At 43.1% G+C, this 21,295-nt stretch overlaps 1 protein-coding gene across 2 annotated transcripts in view; it reads right to left on the bottom strand.

The window, feature by feature from the left end:
• LOC120809569 (semaphorin-4B) overlaps nt 1-20,880 on the bottom strand; it is a 40,118-nt gene extending 19,238 nt beyond the window's left edge. Inside the window, exon 1 of one of the 2 annotated variants that reach the window (XM_040163467.2) lies at nt 20,726-20,880. The gene's annotated coding sequence lies outside the window, so the exon portion shown is untranslated. Of the gene's footprint in view, nt 1-14,237; nt 14,435-20,725 lie in introns of those variants that run through there. The other variant, XM_040163465.2, reaches the window with a different exon arrangement.
• Nucleotides 20,881-21,295: the final 415 nt, after the last annotated feature.

Genomic DNA, 21,295 nt, shown 5'->3' with positions numbered 1-21,295 from the left:
ACGTACCCGCGACACCCAATACAGCGCAGGTAATAGAGGAGTTTCTGTCTCACACTTTTCCTCGGTTGAACCGCGTTTTAATTAGTGAGTGGTGATACAGTGTTTGTGCAAAATAACCCTTGATGCTGCAAAATGTTTGACACCCACAGGTCCTACAGGGCTTTAGGAAATCGGAATTCCTGAATATAAAGGCGTCCAAAGAAAAAATAAATAGGTTAAATATTTCCATAGGCCAGCAATTCAGTTTTTTTTCCTCAAATAAATCCCCGCCGACTTACTTTTTTCGCCCACCCTGAATAGGTTGTCACTGGCGAACCCCTTTATCCACAGCTTCAAAAGAAATTCTTAAGAAAAGATCAGAACAAAGCCGCGAGACAACTACCGTACCTATAATGCTGATTAAATGAGCCCAGGTAGACGTGGAGGAGAATTCAATACCGACATCTCTGTTACAGCTGCAATCACTCCATTACAACTGCCAGAGGGAGCTCCTCATTAAATGCAGCCAACAGGAGATTCAGTTTCACGCGGCTTATGGCAATCAATATAGCGAAAGGTAGTGAGTGAAGCTTTTCCCGGTTTCTATCACAGGGGCTCCCGACTCCCGTCAATAAGCAGTCCGACTCTTGTTACAAACGTAGACATCTCCCACTCTTAGCAGGAAAGATGGCATTTGCAGGAGCAGGACGTATAAAGGCCAGAGAACAAGACAGAAAGAGGGTTATTTCTACAGCAGAGACGGGGCTCCATCATTGTAGTCTGCAAAAGGTTGAATAACACTTAGTGGAGCTAAAGACAAAGTGCGTCTTGTTCTTTTGGGTTAAGTCGTTTGTACACGTCAATCAGAGTTCAAATAGATTCAAATTCATCGTTTCTATTACCACTGGTAAGCAGTCCAAAACTTATAATACGAAATATGATCAAGTCTGGACAATAAAGAGTTTACAGAGCAGCTGGAATGTGAGTCTTCATGGTCACGACTACAAAAGCAGACGAGTTTACGAGCCTCGGCTTTTGAAACACGTTTTTGTGGACAATGGCCCCCTCGCCGCCAGGCCGACTGTAACAAGCAACCGACAAGGAGGGTGGCCACGAGCGTCATTAGCGTCCTTTGTGGGGAGCGATTCAAAATGAGACGCGGCTTTGTGAAGCCAACATTAATTCTTGGTTTGTGTGACAGTTAGAAAAAGAGGCCCGCATGCATCAAGCTGAATCGGGGTAGGTGGTGGGAGAACAAGGGCCCCTCTGACAGCCACAAAATCTATATGCAACTCTGCTCTTCACCGCTCTCTCCTGCATGATGCGTAAACTGAATCATCCCTTTCACTCCCAACACAGATGTGATAGTGTGCTCTATGGACGATGCTCTCCCATCTATTTGTCTCCTCTTCCTTTCTTTCTACGTCCCTTCCAGCAACATATCGGACTCATCAGATCATTTTGACATAATCACTGCGTATGTCAAACCTACCGAGCGCAGATAATGAAACACTGAGGCTTGAATCATAGACTCAGGTTTGGTTTTAGTCATTTAATACCAATTAATTTCACAGGACCTTTATCTTTGATGGATGCTCACTGGTGACTTTACAGTCAAGTTACAAAAATACACCTTATCTTGATCTTCAAGTCAAGACAGATATGTCATAAGTCTCCTCCCCAAAAACGCAATCGAGTTCTGGGGAAGGTTAACGGAGTTTCCCTTAAAGCTGAGACCAAACTAACCAGTTCCATGAATCAGCGGGATGGGGCAGCCTGCATGTGGCTGCAGAGGCGAAACCCGGGGCAAATAAAGTTCAACAGGAGCTCAACACTGCTCGCAAAGCATATGCACATGGTCATGATTGAAGAATTTATCGGCAATGTCATCAAATCTGGGCTCCCCTCACCTGAATGATCAGAACAGCACAGTAAGTGAACAATATAAAGTAAATGAGACAAAACGTGCTCCTTTCTGACCGACAGGACATTTGCTCATTAGCCCATCGCCCGCATAAACAATATTTCTGAGAGACCGTGAAGTGAAAATATTTATCTGAAGAGGAGGGGGGAGGGAGGAGAACATTCAATGAAGCAATGAGAGGCCCTGCTGGGAACAGGGAGAGAGTTACACACCACAAAACGACTAAAACATTATCACATATGGTTGTAATATGAATAAAACTCCGATGCATAGGCAACTTTAACTAAATGAAACTGAAAGCTTACATGATAGCTGCAATGCCAGGGGAAATTCAGTATTTCTCAGTAAGTTAGAAGTTATCATATTCCAGAATACACTATTGCAGACATAGACATGTTTTAAATTTAACCAAACAAGGAGATTCCCAGCAGGTCCTTTCCTGTAAAAAGTTCCTGGTATACAGAATATATCACCATAGCGCTGAATGACAGAGACTGTCCAATGGCAGCACTACTTATAAGACCCTGTGAGTCTTATTAATAGCAGCAGCGCGTATACTGCTGAAACAGGTGGCACCAACATTAGCATTTGCCATCCGAGTAGAGCAGGAGGGTCATGGCTGCCTGGATTCCACACACAGCCTGTTGACTGGAATAGTGTTGACGGATAAATACGACCTCTTGGCATGCCTGCCATCCCAGGAAGCCACCTGTACTGACACACACACGCACGCTGGCCACTAACGTCACACCCCTCAGACAACCCAGGACCCGCGCTCCCAGATGTGGCCTTCAACATGTGATCAGCACTTCTCCTCCGGGCTGCTGAAGGGCTCTCGGCTTAGTGAAGGAGCAGATGTGAGATGTGGAGGACATGGTCTATCAGGAGAGCCTTTAAGGGAGTAACGTGCCCACACGTATGCACAGGCTGGCAGATGTGGCAGGTGACCGATGTGGGAATACGGTGTTGACACAGTTCTGCACCTGTCCTACTGTCCTCTCAGGTTACTCATTCAGATCTAGATACCAATCTGTGAGTAAGACATTACAGCACTTCTGCCTCATCTATGCGTCAAAGTGATGTCATCATCATGAATATTACTAATCTTGAAACATAGATGTATTCGTGAAACCGTGTTCTGTTTACATAGTGTATTGCTTTAGATTAGGTATAATACGTTTCCTAGCAACCAAGTTAAACATTAATAATGTCCTCAACAGTTTCTTACATCTGAATTGTGCAACCTGATCAGAACAACTTGATAGACAAACTTAGTAATGGACTCCTGAATATAGCTGGCGCAACTCAACCCGGTTCCAACGTTAATGTAGAAGTCTGTATTTCTGATTAGGGAACTAAAGATTGAAAAAAGACCCTCTTTTTCCTGCACGACCCATTTTAAGTCCAATCCCCAGACCGAGTTAAGAGTAATTAAAGGCTCATTCATCCCTGAGTGAACTGTACAGCTGTAATTATGACCATATGCTATTCCAAAGACTTTTAATTGCCCAATTAAAATCTTATTAAACTATTGAACAGAGATAGGGGACATTTTGAACTTAACAGTTCAGGGGAGTTAAATTCATCAAGCTTGCTTCTCCTTTGGGGATTGGAACACACGGTCAGAGGTTGGGATTTTCATCACAAGCGCTGCTCCTTAAAACTAACCAAATTTGAAGCTATCAGGAATTACAAATGTATCGATAGATCAGAGCACTATGCGGCTGTGAAAGCGGATGAGCGTATTTCGTCACCTCTGCCTTTGAAACCTTTTTTACAAGTGCCTAAATCAACCCGGTTCCAGAAGTGAATATAACTGAAATGATATTCTATTTCATTCCATTTCCCCTCCGCGCTAATTTCCATAACAGATGTGGAGCCGGCAGAAGCAGCTCGCTGATGAAATGTAAAGTTGCAGCGAGGGTAGGTCTGTCTTCGGGCCTGCTATCACTATCAATGCTGGAGTGGGTGAAAAAACAAGCAGAAGGGGCTGTGCGACAGAAACGTGCATTAGGACTCAAGAGGGGAAAGAACGACAGAGAGGCAAATGAGAGGGCAAAGAGTCCTTTTTCCATTCTAACGATAATAATAGGTCATTGTTTTTGGTACTTGTATGCATCTATGTAGATGGAAATCATCTGAGAGTAACTAATCTCACGTTGAAAATACTAAATTCAATGAATTCTTTACTACTATGTGAGGGTCTTTGGCCTTTCTTGGCTTTGTACCCTCTAATCCTTGGCACTCTAGACAAATCTCCTTGTCAAAACACATCACACAGGGCATAAACCTGGTTTAAAACTATCCATGTGTTGTCATTAATAAACCGCTCAACATAGTAAGCACCGAGGGACTCATGAGAAACTTGCAGAGTTTCGTACTTTTCGCTCTCGTTGCAGTCTTTTCAGTTTTTTAACAATCCAGTGTAAGCTGATCCACTTTTCGGAAGCCGCCTGCCCTGTTGATCGTGCTGAAATGGCCTATTTCTTTTCTACAGTCCGTGTTACTGTTGTCACACCCTTTTGCTGAGAAAATGGAAGACCTACATCTTAAGAGAGTATTCAGGGTTGAAAGCATTCCGTAACCTACTGGAATGATCCACATTACATCTCATTTCTTCATCAATCTCTGTAGCATTTTGACCCTCAGTCCGTTGACCCTTTACAGGATTCCTGACGCTTCGAAAATAGTTGAACTTATAACAAACTGTTCGGATAGATAATACATCTTGACCTTTGTTAGATTGGCAAAAGGGAGCTATACTGCAGCTGTGCCAGCAGCTTGGATTAGCTGTCAATTTAAATTAGACAACATTTCACTGTTAACAAAGTTGAAGAAGTTTTGGCTTCATCTTTAAGTTCTTCCTCAAAAACTCCTTACACTTCTTACTAGGTTACTAAATGTTAGAGAGGCAATAACCCAAATGTTTGAGCCCCGATTCCAATACCTTGGCTTTGGGTTTACCAGTCTTTAATGAATAAATTGTGTGCCTCACTTTACCTAAATATTTAATTCCCCATCCAAGTACATGTCAAATTAAATCTCAACGTTGCACCACCAGGTGATGATCTGACACTTCCTACAAATTGATACAGGTCACATTTTCAATCTCAGCTACTGCTGGAAAATCCAAATCATCCTGCCGAGCGGAGCAGAGTGTCTCGGCTCTCACCACCGCATCCTCATGAGCGAACTTAAAAATTAAGCGGCTCCGCATGTATCTATGCGGCAGTGTTTGGATCAGGAGGACATTTTTGTGGGCTTTCCTATGTCAAAATCTTCTGCTACAACTAATTAACTACATGGCGGGGCTGAGATATACACATGAATCTCTTGCAATGCAATTACAGTATTTAACCGTTTTTCCATTACACACATGGAGCAAATGCCTTAAGAGAGGCTCTTTCCATGAGCATTATGCTTGAAACAGAGGTGTCATGTACAGAAGTCACTTCATTGTAGGCTGTGAACTAGTTTGGACCAGCCAGTGAACGCGTGATCATATGCAGTCAAGTGGAGTAAACCAAAATATTCTACGAAAGACGTGTAAATACATAGTTAAATTGCTTAATGTAGTGTATAAAATACAGTAACATCCTGTTTAAGATGGAGGGCCTATGTTTTTTCATGAGGTGTCCTGCCGTCTGACAGACACGCATGAGTAGCTGTTTCTGCTCTGGCTGCTTTAAGTAGGTCAGGCCTGTTGAAACACTCACTCCCATTCAAAATGCCTCCACTTGTTTGCCATAAAATTCTCACTGGAGTGAAATATTGACCCTGACAGAGCAAGTGCTGATAACACGGCATCAACCTGAAGGTACGTTATCTCGCTTGTTCTTGTTTACCTTCATTATCTTCATTTGTTAGAGTAGATACGTCTGTGATACACAGCTATGGTATGCAGATGTTCAATTGAATACTATTTTATGGCAATGTGTGATAAATACTCCATATCTAAAACAATAAATTCATTATACAATTATTGTGACATTAATTTTCATTTTGCAAACCAACATCTATAGCGTTTAATAGATCCGGACAGTATTTCACACATACACCAGAAATGAAACACTGAATAGATAAAGACGTGACAAATAATAATCATTTAAAAATACAAGAATACAAGCCAACATTTCTGAAATGCCAAGCAATCTTTGAATTCAACATATTTCACATCACAAATACTGTGACATTCCACTTGTTTTTTTTCAGTTGACTTGTCTAAAAGATAATGTGCACCAATAGTATTCGGGTCCATGTAAATGATGCACCAGTCAATCACCAACAGCAGTGCATTGAAATATTTATCCTGCTTCAAATTGATGAGGCTGATGCCGCATTCACGGACGGCCGTAAACAAAGCGGCGTGGCCGTTCTCCCTCGAAGTCCGCAGCAAGACGCGGTAAGCATTCCAGTAGCTTAGAGGCTTATGCAGCTCAGGCTGGAGGCCATTGGGGCAAAGAGCTGTACACATCCATCACTGCGTGGGACCGATAAAGGCTCAGGGAAGATCTGCCTCCCTGTACATGCCAATCAACGACGCGAACCACAGACCCCACTCAAATACAACGGGAGGGAGTTTTTGGGAGCTTATGAAGGACATCGTAAATATAGAGTTGGGACTGTTGGGTGACTCGATGTTCAAGGTGTCACGAGTCTGACTGCAGAGGTGTTTAGTGGAGCCATGTAAATAAATAAGACTTGTTAAGTCTATCCTTGAGATCTAACAAAAGACCTAATAAAAGACTTGCAAATTTAATTTCAAGCATCACAAGGAAGGTAGATGAGTGTGGGTCTTCGTCCTTGGGTCCTCATGGGTGCAACCAACAAAAGAGGGACCCCTCAGTGAAAAATATCACCCTTGACCCTCCAGATACAAATACCAGACATCTGTCCAAATATTTATAGGTATGCTTTATATTTAGTTTTACAGAATTAGGAAATTGGTGTTTAAGTCAAGCCTGACATTGCCTTAGTCACAGAAGAATGAGCCCACACTGGAATCCACACACTGAGCCAGCTTATTAATCAAGCACTCGCATCAGCCGGTTCCCAAAGACCCAGGTGTGGTCTCCGTAGCTGTAGAAGCAGGGACAGGAACATCCTCATCAGACACGACTAGTAGTACTGTTCGTCTTTACGCTGGATAGCTGCAAACTCTGGAGGCAACCAATCGCGTTTCAAACAAGGTGTTATGTGCAACTGAAACTCGATACTGTTCATTTAAAGGCCGGTGTGATTCCCAAACAGCTGTCATGTCGTTTGACCCTTTTGAAAATCAAAAGCAGGGATTCATTAGTGCAGCAGTGTGTTCATCCCAGCAGATATAATCATGTCCCCTCTTCAATCCCTTTTGTGTACAGCCTAATTCAAATGACACCTGTGAGAACCGTTTCAAGGCTAATCCAGTTGTGGTCAAAGTCATTTTCATCAACATTGTCATTCAACAAGGAGAAAAGTGAAATCTGCACTCAACTTTTTAATGTTGACAAATAGTATCAGATATGTTTCTAACTTGGTTTGACTATCTGCATATTTATTCACTTCTCTCAACATGCCACTGAAGCCAGTCTCGCTTACATTATGCTGAGAAGACGTATTTTAATGGATTCACATGGTGTTGTAGTGTAGTGTTTTTCAACAACATCAAAAAAAAAAAAGAAATCCAAAATCTGATCAAGACTGTCTGGTACTCGCTAAATCTAATACGACATAAGACATAATAAAAAACTAATATAAGAAGTAAATCAGCTTTCTTATACCTGTTGTATCTGCTGCTCATCTCTTTGTATAATCCTCAATAGTGCCTCATAGCTGATGTAGCACAAATCCTGTTCCTTTGTCCTCATTATAAGGCAGATAAACCATACCTTTGTGGGGGTAGTGCGTCGCCTTAATGTGGGGTCTCATAGTGGGCCGGCCGCCCCCCCACATGCAGTGACCTCACATAGTAAAGATCAATAGTGAGCTGCACATTCCTCACTCAAAGTCCCGAGGAGTCACTTAGGCCTTGGCATCCCAGCCATTCAAGCCATTTTGTGAATCTTTAGCTCACAGATATTTGGGGTAGATTCCAATCATTGACGTCCAACATCCAAGACGACCAGCTTTGACCTATCTGCCGCCCCATACGGCCGGGGGGCGGGCTCTTGTCACTCAAGAGTACGACCCTTTAGACAATGCTAATGCAGCTGTCAAGGGCAACTATCTCAAGCATTGCACACTTTATATCTAACTTGAATTGATCTTTTTGATTTTTGTTATTTAATCACACTACACAGCAACTTTCTGGGGCTCATATTGATGAATCTTTAGCCCGCCGAGTGTTCTACTTAACCAGAGAAGCATAATAAAAGGATTAGCAACCAGATTACAGCGTTCAGTGGGCTTGATTACAGGTATACAGGCAGATATAATATATTGCATCATTTCCTTTCGCTGTTCACATGGGATGAAGTGGTTCATCCAAGGGAAGTCAAGTAAAATAAAATATTTTTTGTGCCAAATTCTCGGCTAAGAGTTTTAAAGCTGGAACGGTGTTTATGACTTAAAAGGGAACCTCAAAGTTCATGCACTCATGTGATACTGAGATACAATCTCCTGACACGTCCACACAGCGCCCAGGTCCACATAGCTGGATGCGTGCAGATGGAGCTGATGTCATGGAAAGATGGAGAAGAAATGATCCGGTACACGAATGCTGAGATTTCAGAGCATGTGACGTCTCCTCCGACATCTTCAACTACTTGGGTAACAAACGGTTAATGATGTTGCCACCAGATGGACAAAACGTACTAAAATACAATTGATTTGATGATAAAACATATTATTTTTGACTTTTAGATTTAGTTAAAAAGAAAAAGAAAAAAGGGTTTGGACAAATTATGTGTTAACACAGGCGAAAGTTCAATTTTCTCTATAAAAATGTCTAAGATTAAATGTTTATGTGTAAACATTCTAGTCATGTTGGTAAACCTCTAACCCTTTTTCATCTTTCCTCACTTGATTTCCACAAACCCAAAAGGCTGCACTGAAGTTCCTTCTGCCCTCTGACTTTACTCTGGGGCAAGTGAAACATGACATTATTTATAAAGTGACCCTTGAGCGGGGGACAGATCAAATCAAACTCATTTCGCCTGCATCGTAACTAAACATAAGAAAAAAAGAGGACAGACACTAGAATACAGACTGTTAGCAGATGTTAATACATTTTTATAGCACAAAGTAAAACTTCATATAGTATTGTGAAGTTAAAAAACTGAAAAAAAGACAGACCATTATTTCATATCCGGAACTTGCTCCCTGTCATAATAGAGACGGACAATGTAAAACATATTCTGTCAACCAGTAAACCAGTGTGCACAGCAGAAGTGATATAGCGGAGAGTAGCACCGTCAGGGTTAGTTCCTGTGAGCTTAAACGGCACCTGCATGCTGAACGGCTTCATCCCCTCCAGATGTCTCGAGGCCTCGCTAGACCAGGAGCCGCACATCTATAACGGTCTCCTCGCCTGCCCAGACTCGGCAGGACAACTGCCAGAAAGAAAGCGGAGATGCAGGGGGATCGGAGCCCTGCAGCCACTCACGCTGCACAAAAAGTGCTGAAAGAGGCCATAAGACGGCTTGTGTGCTGTGTCTTAATATATAACATCTTCAATCCCATGTAATGAATTATTCACACTGTGCTATCTACTGTGCCTCTCCCCTAAAACATCTGCCCTGCCAGCCTGTCTGCCACGTCTGGCTTACACTCTGTACTGCCACAGGAAGCTTTTAGTCCGCTATCCTGCTGTCTCCGTTACATTTAACCCCCTTCCTCTATCTCTATTTCTATCTCTCGGACTAGAAGTGTAATGCATCAATGAGAAAGAGATTATGTTACTGTGTCAAAGATCCATCTGAACAAGATTTCAACAGGGAAACTTCACAAAAAGTATCCTCAAATTGGGAGGGGCATGAGTAATCGAGTATTTGATTCGGATGGCACTATTTGTTCAACGCATCGAGTGACAGCGAGTATCATGTTAGGAAAGCGTAGTGACATTGAGGGCTGATCTGCAAAGTGCCGACAAGGAAGCAAAAGCGATTAAGACCCCCTCCTGCTCTGCAAAGCCATGTGTGCAAGTGCCCTCGACGTGCATTCTGTCAAATAGCCATCAGGGGGCAACTTGTTGCAAGCATGAGAAAATTACATGATTTTTAAGTCAAACTGTGAGTTTACGGTTTTTCAATGACTAGTTTGCAGTCTTCTTTAATACAGCATGATGTTCGTCTGGTAACTTATGGTCCCATTCTGAGTAAGATAAATGAGTTTCCTTAGGGTGTAGCTGCCTAGTGAGAAAAGGTTGTTACTTTGCCGTTGTCCAGTCTTGGAGTCTTCAGTTTTCATCTTAAAATTTTATACCTCTTTGTCTTATTCGAGTTTCATGCTACACATCTCTGGGGAACTGTCGTGACAGCGAGAGTTGAAGTTGAATTATTTAATGAGCAGTCAAACATAGACATCATTCAAAATACTCGTGCCTAACCTGCCTAACCCTAAGTGTAACATAGACACTAAACATCTAAACTAAAGTCAGATTTTCCCAGTTCTGCCCCAAAAAGGTCCGATCTGACAGAGACTTTGCGGCGATGAAGTGTTTAGCATTCCAACTCTGTGATAAATCAACAAGGGGGGACAGCAGGCACAAAACAGCGGAGGGCAGGTTACATTGCATCCTTCCAGATCAGTAAAGGAACAACTGAAGGGATGAAAGGTGCAAACTCACACTACCCCTCCCCCTTCCCGTGTACCCTTTATGGATCTAGAAATAACTTGAAATCACTCCACCCACCTGTCGTCTTCCTCGAGACGTTTCTCTTTCAGAACTTTCAGCAAAGATGTCTGACTGAGAAGCATGTGACTCACCCAACACTATTTGTGTCCAAGGTCCTGAGAGTAATGGGCCTCAAATATCTCACTGAAACCTAATTGTTAGTAAAGAAATGTACCGTACGTTCATATATAAAAATGAAGAACAGACATGTGAACGCAGAGTCACGGCAGGAATCTCTGAAAAATTCAGTAGCAGCATTGGCAGATTAAAATGCACAAGCTGGAATGCTGAGAGATATCAAATCACAGCGGTGGGGGAGGGACGGGCTGCTAAACAAGGCTCGTTGGTGGCTGATCCCATTAATCAGTCCTACTCTCGTACTTGTGTCAGCAAGCACAAAAAAACACATCCGACCGCTAACAACAACCTGATGCACGTTTGCTGTGTGCGGCACTCCACGGGCATCCTCCACGTACAATGTCAGCGGTGCAGACTTACACATAGCTACTAGGATTCAAATAGACCTTTATTATTGAACAGGTGACGTGCAAGAATAATGTGTGAGTTGAAATGTTATGGAAACACACCCTAAAACGTCATTTTTTGCGATCCATCACACAACAAACGCTGAAAGAGATGCAAAAACACTTTGTTTCCTAAAGCCTTCTCACAGAATTGTGTACAGTTAAAACAAGATCCGGGAACCCTTTACCCCTAGATGACGTCATTCGGTGAATGTTTCATATGGGGTTTGGTGGTTTGCGGGACACTGAAACAAAAACAAAGAACTGGCCTCAGTCCATGGCCAGAGTCATTTCCCACAGCGTGTCATAGTGCTGGACTGGGAATAAACAGAGGAACCCGCTGTGCTCCCAGAATGCATGTTTGCAGAGTTCCCATCAGTGAGTGCACAGTAATAGGACTCCCTGATGGCCTGTATTTAACCTTTAGGTTACAAGTGGATGGCCACTCCACTGCCCACTCCTCCTCTGCCTCAGCCATTAACCCTCAGTCACTCATTTCAGTCGGCACCGTCTGAAACTGCATTATTGAAAAGATTCAGAACAGCTACTAAAAGGACTTTTTGGATCATTGGACCACAAGTCCAAAGTCAAAATCATTTTTGAATCAGGTTCCCCACAACCGTTTATTTAGTATCTGTCTGTTCTGCAGAGGGGAGACTACAGTGTGTTTTATGACGAGCTGTTTGTATGTGGCTCTTGTTGTGTTACTGCACCAAGCATCGGTATAGTCTTTAAAGATGTGCGATACTTGGGCGGCCTGCTTAACACAAAGCTGCCTCGAAGTTATTGAGAGAAATAACAAGTATGAGTTCTGAGTCAGGGCTATGCTCTTGTCACACAAATTCTCACTTGGAATCTAAACTAACAAAAACAGCATTTGAAAGAAGAAATCCAGAAAATGTCACACACACACACACACACACACACACACACACACACACACACACACACACACAATTACAGTGGTAGTGTTGACTTGAACAGATGAAGGAGAAGGATCAGAGTATCCCAATGCTGAGAAAATGCCCTTGGGATATTTGCTGACAAAACGGAACCTGTGCATATGGGGCCAGCATCGAGAATTCAACTGTGATAAAACAGTGAGATGCATTATGAATTATTTTGTCTTTGTCTTTTCTCCTCTGAGCAGATGTAGTTATCTGCAACAGGTTGCTCACTGCTTTGAGCGTGCTTTATACGACAGAAGCATCCCTTCATCCTTTTGCTTGCATTCCTTTCAGCAGACTCCAGCCCTGGATCAGATACATTATCACTGTGCAAAGGAATGTTTAAGTGTTCCAGTTAAACTTTAAAACACAGATATACTCGGCCTTTCTGCAAGTGACTATCAGCATGTTTTGTGATTTATTTTTTAGTTAAAGCAGTCCGGATTCGGGGTTTTGATATTACGGCCACCATGCTTTACCAACGAGGCAAAGCTTTCCTGACAGCATCATACAAGCAGTTCATTGTCAAGGCCGCTGGTATCCAGAATGCAACCGCCAGCTGTTTTCTTTGTGGATCAAACCAAAAGAAAACAGCAGGCCAAGGTCAGCACAGACAGGCTTTTCTCCTACGGCAGACAGATAAATCTCCATACACACAAAAACGCCCTCTGTCACAAACAAGATAGCACGGCTGATTATATTCCTCCTACTTGTGGAAAAATATCTCACTACCACTCACTAAATGAACAATTCTGTTTGTTTGTTGATCACAAGGATCTGTGTCTAAAGGTGGCTTTCTATCTTCCTATTTTCATTTGAAAGAACCGATTGAAACAAGAAATTCCCCACAAATTGGGCAATACGTTTGGATGTTTGAGGTTGAAGAGTTGTTGTATTAATAGCAAAATTCAACGCATTGCAGTAATAAAAACAAATCATATAAGCATGAGATGCTATTTTTAGGGAACTTCGAATAGATGAAAGGGAATTGCATGTTCATAGTTTGTGAATGAGAAGAATTATTATACAATATAGTATAAGTGCATTTAAATGCAAATCATTATTCCCAGCAAACCTTTTTTATAACAAGACTATAATTGATCTTTAAATATAACATATGCAACAGTAAAACTCTATGCCTGCAGCTAAAAAGTAGACAATACTTCACAAAACAGTTGCTTTGTAAAACTCTAATGACACCGGGGAAGGAGCCTTAGAGCTTTTCAAGCAAAAGGCATTACGTGTCAAAATGAGTATCTTAAATTGACCTCATTGACTTTTGACAAACTTTTCCATTAACGCTCTTTATCCATTAACTACCACACACACATCTGACAATTTGGCAATAGCCTCGACTGTGCTGCCAGCAGCGTGTGGGTGAGAGATTAGAATTCGACACAATAACACCTGGTGCTTCTGTCTTGTGGCTGCCAGCATCACATCACGACCCCCCCACCCCCCACCCCCCCAAAAAAAACCTCACTGTGCCGGCTCCCGGCTATCACAACCTTCAGCTTTTCCACACTGCTCTGGATTCACACACAGTTTCCAGGCTGGGAAAACACGCTTCTGTTCCCTAAGCTTCCATCCGTGGAAAGAGGCCCCCCACTCCCAGTCACTGGGAGACACACACACACACAAGCCAGCAAGCTTTAAAATATAAGCACAGCCGGGTAAATAACCCTGTTTTCAAAGTAAACGAGCTCTTACGCACAGGATCACCCACACACGCACATTCATATACAGGAGCTTGGTATGTAATGACCCCCGTGCCCTGCTATCACCTTGCGATAAAGACCTACTGGACAGGGCAGAGGACTGTTTTGTGTCCGCTCACACCCACTTTTCCCTTTAAACAGAGAAACTTACACCAATCTCACACAGGCTTGGTCATAAATGGTCTTTAAATAGTTCCCCAACAGGGATATGATAGGTTATCCTCCCATGTTTGCAATGGGTAACCAAAACTGCAGCGTTCTCACATCTATGATTCATGGAGCCAAGGCAGCACTCAGTTAATGAACACACTCTGCAAGCACAGTACTTACACTCTATTACGCTCAGCCGAGAAACAAAAACTTCCCTCAGAAATCAAAGCAAGGTTTCCCTTTAGGGGATCCCTCCTCCGTCAAGTGTCAGAAGAAAATCCACAAAAAACAGGGCAGTCTGTCGGGTGACAGCTGTGGATCCGCAGGTCCGCACTCTCCCTGACGCTGCTTCGCACTGCGCTCTGCCTCTGGCCGCCCAACACACCGGAGCCCCTCCCACCGCACACCGAGGCCCCTCCCACCTCATTTCCCGAAGGAGCCGCAGGATGACTCCTCATCGTCTTGTCGAGGCTGTGCGTCCCTCCTTTTTCACTTTAACCACCAATGTGAAGGACTGAATAGTACTTATATTGTTAAGAAGCAGGGGAGACAGGAGACAAGCTGTTGGGGGGGTGGGGGGGGGGGGGGGGGAGGTTCATGGTCGAGGGGCAATAAAGAGCAAGTGAAAAAAACTAAACAGTCTTTGACTTGTTCTAAAATGCTGTATTAATATATACAATTTTCAGATGTATCTTGTGATTTTTTGGTCACAAGACTGCTGATCTTCCACTCTTAGGTAATCCTTGCCACATATTGCGAAAGCGTCATTTAAGGTTACATAAGAAAAGTATTGATGCAACATAGCATGATTTATAAATGAGACAAAGTCCTAATCAAAGTTCTAGCTCTAATGTGAGTTGATTCCCTCAGATGTAGACCATGCAGATGTTTACCTCTCAGCCAGCTGCCTGCATCCATATAAAGACTGACTTTAATTATTGTAATTACCAGTAACTCCAATCAACCAGAAGAAAGGAAATCTGATTGTCCCAAATTACACTCAATTAGCCACTTTTTCATGTGCGTTGAATATCAGTAAACATCTGTGTAAAGTAGTAAAACTTAAAATCTGCCGAGATCCAGACCAGAACTGTAACTCTAGAATTAAAAATGAATGAGTTGATAACATGAGCCAGTCCCAGTTTTATTAACTGTAAATGGAACATTCAGCTCAAATTTAACCACAAACGCCTCTTAGGTGTCATTTACAAAAAAGCTTGAATGTGTTTGCTTTTTATGCCTTGATATTACAAAAACTATCTGAAACGTGTTATTCAATGTTGAACATGTATTCTAACGCCATCGAAAGAAGACGTGCAAGATGGTGACGCGCAAGTGAATTTACACCTCAGAGTTAAAAGAGTCTTGTTAAAAGTGAAGTGACACCAAATTAACCAAAAATATTTCCAGGGTAAGTATACAAAGGTGTAAGACAGATGGGTGTTGAGACGGGGAAGCCGGTGTCTGAAATAGCGTATGCTAATTATACACTGCAGGCAACTGCTAAAGAGGAAGACGCGATGCCAAGCTTGAGGTGTTGGGATTCTGAATGTCGGCTCTGTGAATCTGAGCAGAGTTCAGATTCCTTGCGGTGATCTGAGACGCACATTGCCACAGAAAAGCTGCCCAGTGGATGTCTTATTTACAGCGTATGTCGGTTAGACATCCCCTCCCCTACTGGACTGGTAACACGCCTCTTGTTGGCTTGGACCACCTGCCAGCGCCATGCAGACGACCTTTGGTAAACAATCCGTGGAGCATGAGGAGCACACGGCTCAGTCCAGTCGAACATTCTGTGCTTCTCATTGCTTGTTGCCTTGTTAATCTCGCTGTTCTCAAAATTTCGCTTTTCATTGCCTCCATTCTCCCTGATTTCAACACAAACCAGTTACAATTACAAAACAACCCAAATGGTTGCAGAAAATGATGTTTTCACGCAAAGGGATGGAAGACATTTGAGTATACTGTCATTTCTACAGTGAAAAAATTGTTTATATTCTTAGTATTTATGATCATTTGTTTTCAGTTAAATATAAACTATTCTAAGAATATATTCTTTTGTGTATTTTGTCATTGTTTTTTTTGGGGGGGGGGGGGGGGGGGTTACATGCTTGAATATGTTTAGAATCAATGTTGATCTATTAAACACGAGATGATTAATACATTATAAAAGAAACTCAGACAACACCCTAATGAAAGCATGGTTATTTGGAGCACATGAAAATGCGAGCCTGATCGTTGTCCTTAAGATGTTAAATACACATGTGGCAGAAGTGCTGACGGGGCATTCTATATGAATGAATAAGACTCTCTGAATCAAAGCCCTGCGATAAGACCCCATGTTCCACATATTAGCTAAATGCAAACACACCAGATAACAGCACTTGGCTACTAATGGCGCGTTTCCACCGAGCGGTACGGTACGGGTCGGGTCGGTACGGGTCGGGTCTGTTAACCATGATGTGGCGAGCGTTTCCACCGCCAACTGTGCCCTTACTTGATAGGCGTGGTGTATTCCAGAAAGTAGTGATAACGTCACTTGATAGGCGTGGTATATGACGGGAAGTAGATTGACGTCATTCGATCGCGCAAAAACTGAAAGCTAACCGCAAACAACAATGGAGGACATACAGCCGATCCTGTTCTTGCTTCTCGATATGCGGCTGTTTGTCACAAGGAGACGACAATCTTTGTTTGAGCAAACTCCGGCTGTTGTGGTCGTTCCCCTTGCGGCGCACGCAAATGACGACACTATTTCAACCAATCAACGTTCTGCCGTGAGTCTAGCTCCACCCTTTAGTACCAAACAACTGTGCCAGGTACCCCAACGGAAGGGTACCCAAAAAGTGGTACGGTACGGTTCAGATTTTTGGTACCATTCTCAACTTTTGGCAGTGGAGACACAAATAAAAGGGTACCGACCCGACCCCTACCGTACCGCTCGGTGGAAACGCGCCATTCGAGTCACAAAGGGCAACAGAAGCACTAAAAACAGCAGAGCGGCCCCGACCCCTGACGCCCAGCTTCATGTTATCCCCCTTGTGTTCAGCGGTTGCACACTTTGACTGTGCCATCAGACAGACCTTTGTTTCACACCAGCAGTGTTGTGTAACACGGCAATGTTCAATGTGTCGAAACGCAACTTTTTCTGATTCAAGTGAAAGAAAAGTGTGGCCAAAGGTAAAAGCGTATAATTCACATGGCCCCTCTTCCTTTCCTTTGTCTTCGCAGTTATACACTATCAAGGGTAATGTGAGAGATTTTCCACGGTCAGGCTACCAATAACCTTGTGATAACTAAGTGCAACACAGTGAAAGCTTTTCACCTTTTAACGAAAACCCTGCTGAGCATCTCACAGGTTGTCAGTAGTTACATTGCAACACGTCAGACATCTGTGCAGTGCTACCTATTAAAAGAAAATCCCAGTAGAGAAACTCACGGCGAGTCGCAAAGCAAAACTGCTGCCAAAGTCACAACTTGTCCTCACGCTGCTTACATTTCTCTTTTGGCCTGCTTTTCACCCTCAGTCTAAACGAGGCCACTGCAAAACACAACACAAGTGACTCTGACGGGGGGAAAAACTTTAAAACATTATTTTACGTGACCCTTTTCCACTTTGACAACTTAAAAGCAATCTTGCACAACTTGCACATCTTAACAAAGCGTTTTGGTTTCAACATATTTTTTTTCAATGTTTTTTGGTGGGTTTGGATGCACAGCATAGGTTTTTAATGATTGCCTGGGAACAATCACAAATACCAAACTAAATAAGCAACATTTCCAATCTTCCCTATTTGGGTGACTAAGCTGTCGGGCGAAGCACCAGCTGAGGTGGTGCTTCACTGTGACCTACAATTGAGGTGAGTGACTCATTGAGATATCGAGTGTGACAGCACGCTGGCTGCGGAGTGATGCACGTAGCATATGATCAATCACGCTCTTCTCAGATGCTCTGCTGTTGATATGTGGCATGTTGAGGTTGTTCATCCGGTGCTTTGTTTGTTCGGGGCAAATGAAGAAGCTGTGATTTCACGGCATGACTCAAGCAAAGCATTACTCCACGTGCTCGCTCTCCAGCAGAGGGGGTTTGTGGGATGAGTGCCCTCTGGCATGGAGGTGATGCCAATGAGCAATCCCTGTGGAGTGTGTGTGAGAGCTTTATAACCAACTACATGACTCACCCCTGGTCCTTTACACTGTTGCATGCATGCTCATTTTCTCCATGTCACCATATTGTCTATTACTCACTAGTCTGAAACCGTTGCTGCACTTCCCGGTAATTCCCGTCACATGTCTACAACATCCTCATGCTGTAAAGTGTGACTTATCACACCGTGCTCTCGTTCAGGTGCTTGCCCTGGATGTGGCAAGTTCTCCTGCGTCGATACTTTTATAATCTGTTTATCTTTTTCGAGATTTCAAATTATGTTTTAAAGTGGCTTTGACTGCCAAGCTATTTATTGGATTAACAATTTGTCAAACCAGAGCCAATGGCAAAGCTCCAAAGCAAGTAGGTCGGCTTGAAATTCAACAGAACAGAGCAAGAAGAACAGCTCGGATGCTCCTCAGGAGGCCCTCCATGTGCATGGCAGCAGCTCAACTTTCCACTGTTCCACTAGCTCAGGTCCCCCCACTAACACCTATATGTCATCCTCTGTGCCACAGAGCCTGAATTAATCAAGCAATTGTTTTTACAACAAGTTGTTTCTAAAACTATTAGTAGTAAAAAAAAAAGAAAGAAACTGAAACATGTTTTCTATTAGTACATATACAATTTCTAAATATCTTTAAGCTGTTAATTGCTCAATCTGTGGGTGAATGGTAAAAATTATAATAAAAGCAAAACCAGTGTCTGGTTTGATATTCTCAGATGTAAAAATTTTGGACTTTTGATTTGTCAAATTGAAGCTGTCGTTGCCGTGGCGTTTAGGAATTGTAAAGCGCAAAAGCGCGTCAGTTTTTTGATGTTCTAAAGACTCTTAAGGACGGAAAAAAATAATTGTGAGTTGCAGGCCGAAACAATATTGATTTACAATACAAAATAAAAGAATCGCTTTCCAGTTATTTTACATTCCACAACATATTCAACATCGTAGATAAGAGCTTAAAGAAAAACACAATCACAGCTAATTGGCAGTACAGTCCACTGTGTTGATGTTACCTTGTATATTAGTGAAAATGACAGTGGGATATCTGCTTTCCATACATGCTGTGACAAGACAACCCATTTTCAGCCAAAGCAGAAGAGTAATGATCTTCGGGATGCTGCGTCTGCTGAGTCTCAAAAACCAATTACCTTTACTGTAAACATGACCCCTTCCCTATTGGGAAATCATAAAATGACCCCAAGAACCACATGGTTTCTCTTGACTTAATCCAAGCTGGGTCACTTCTCAAGAATACATTTAGATCCCTAATGAAATTGGGATTTGGAGAGTAATTAGTCCATCTAGATCAGTGGTCCCCAACCACCGGCCCGCGGACCGGTACCGGTATATTTTTTCTGAAAAATGTTTTATTTTGAAAATTGACCGGATTTTTTCCTAATTATATGCGCTCGTCCCTCTGACAGATTCCCCACGCGTCACCGGGCGTTTTTCTTCACGTTTACAATTGTCCTCTTACCGTGCACGGCAGTCCCCCCCCCCCCCCCCCCCCCCCTGTTGGACCTTCTCGACTGGTCCGCGAAATATTGTCTGACATGAAAACGGTCTGTGAGGTAGAAAAGGTTGGGGACCACTGTACTAGATGATTACAACAGACGATAAATGTTATACTTCTGCGGCCCGGTGAGATGAACGAATGGCGTTAGACAAAGAGGAAGTGGAAACTACTAAACACAGGGAAAATCCTGAGTTTAAATTAGTCATAAGGCCATCTACATGTGGGGCAGACGAGACATAAAATATTAAGTTAGCATCTCATGCAGTGCAAGATTTAAGGTTAAACAACTCCTGAAAAATCCACTACTTTATGTATACAACCAACCCTCTCTGGTCCTTTGCCAGAACTACGCATCCTGTTGACGGACAATGACGAAAAAGTAAAAGTGTTTGGTAAAGCATCCGCGTAACGCACTGTAAATCATTGTTACGTTTCTGTAGCACTCGAAAATCTGCATTCAGATGACAGTCACCGCATCCTTCATCTCGCTACATGAATGTCATTGCACACGCCCAGTTTTTGTCGAGCAGACAAATCAAAGTGAAACGTATGTTCAGAAGAAGTAAGCAGTAACCAAAAAACTAGAACATCCCTGTGATATTTAAAAGAAATAACAGTAACATAATAATAAAGCTTCAAGTCATCTCTGATAAAGGATCCACAGGAGATGAGAAACCACTTCACGCCAAAATGTGATTGGAGCTTTCCGCAACACATGCTGAATTACCTCTGAGCCAGCATGGGATCTGTGTCATCTTTACCATGGAAACCGACATCATACTACAGCACATGCACACACGCAGGGAGCAATTACCATGGCATCCAGCTCCGTGGCGACGAGAAGCTTTCTGCGACCAGACCAATTCACTCAGCAGCTGACTGGACACTCAGTCAAAACCTTCTGCCTATCACTCCCTAATTCCCTCTCCTCTTCTCTACTTCCCTCCTCCTTTCTTTCTTCTTTTCTACAATACACTCCATTTGTCATGACCTAGAAAGATTACCTTTTATCGGCAGAGGACAAGGTCTTGCAGTGCTCTGCAGGAGCGGCTCTGTGTCGGCTGGTGACAGAGGAGGAGAAGCTCTGCAGGGATCCCGAGAGATGCAGCTGAACCGGCACCGCAAGCACGCACGCATCCACAGCCACAACCACCACCAGCGAGAGCAGCAGCAGCAGCAGCAGCAGAAAATCGGAAGGGGAGGGGAATGAAATATAAAAAATTAAAAAAAAGCAGGAGAGGGGGTTGCTCTATCAGCAGCAGGAACATTACATCATGGGCTGCCTCTGTGCAAGGGTGGGAGAGGAGTGGACGGAGAAAAGGGAGGTGCTCCTCGTATAGCCGCATTCTCTCCGTCAGCGCTGAGCTCTTTTCAGAGCGTGCACAAATCCAAATTCAATATTTATGAACTGGTAACGGTAAAAGCCCCTCAGTGGTTAGAGGCAGAGCAATGAAATAATCAGATCAAGTGCTCTTAATTGCGTATGATCACTGGGGTTTGTTGTCAGAATGGATATAATATGATGTATACTATAATGTGGCTTATCCCTTCGGGGGAAGCAGGCTGTGTGTGTG

The sequence above is a fragment of the Gasterosteus aculeatus genome, chromosome X (genome assembly GCF_964276395.1).
Source record: "Gasterosteus aculeatus chromosome X, fGasAcu3.hap1.1, whole genome shotgun sequence".
NCBI classification, from domain to species: domain Eukaryota; kingdom Metazoa; phylum Chordata; class Actinopteri; order Perciformes; family Gasterosteidae; genus Gasterosteus; species Gasterosteus aculeatus.
The sequence above is the reverse complement of the archived record's forward strand: the minus strand, read 5'-3'. Positions and strand labels throughout refer to the sequence as shown.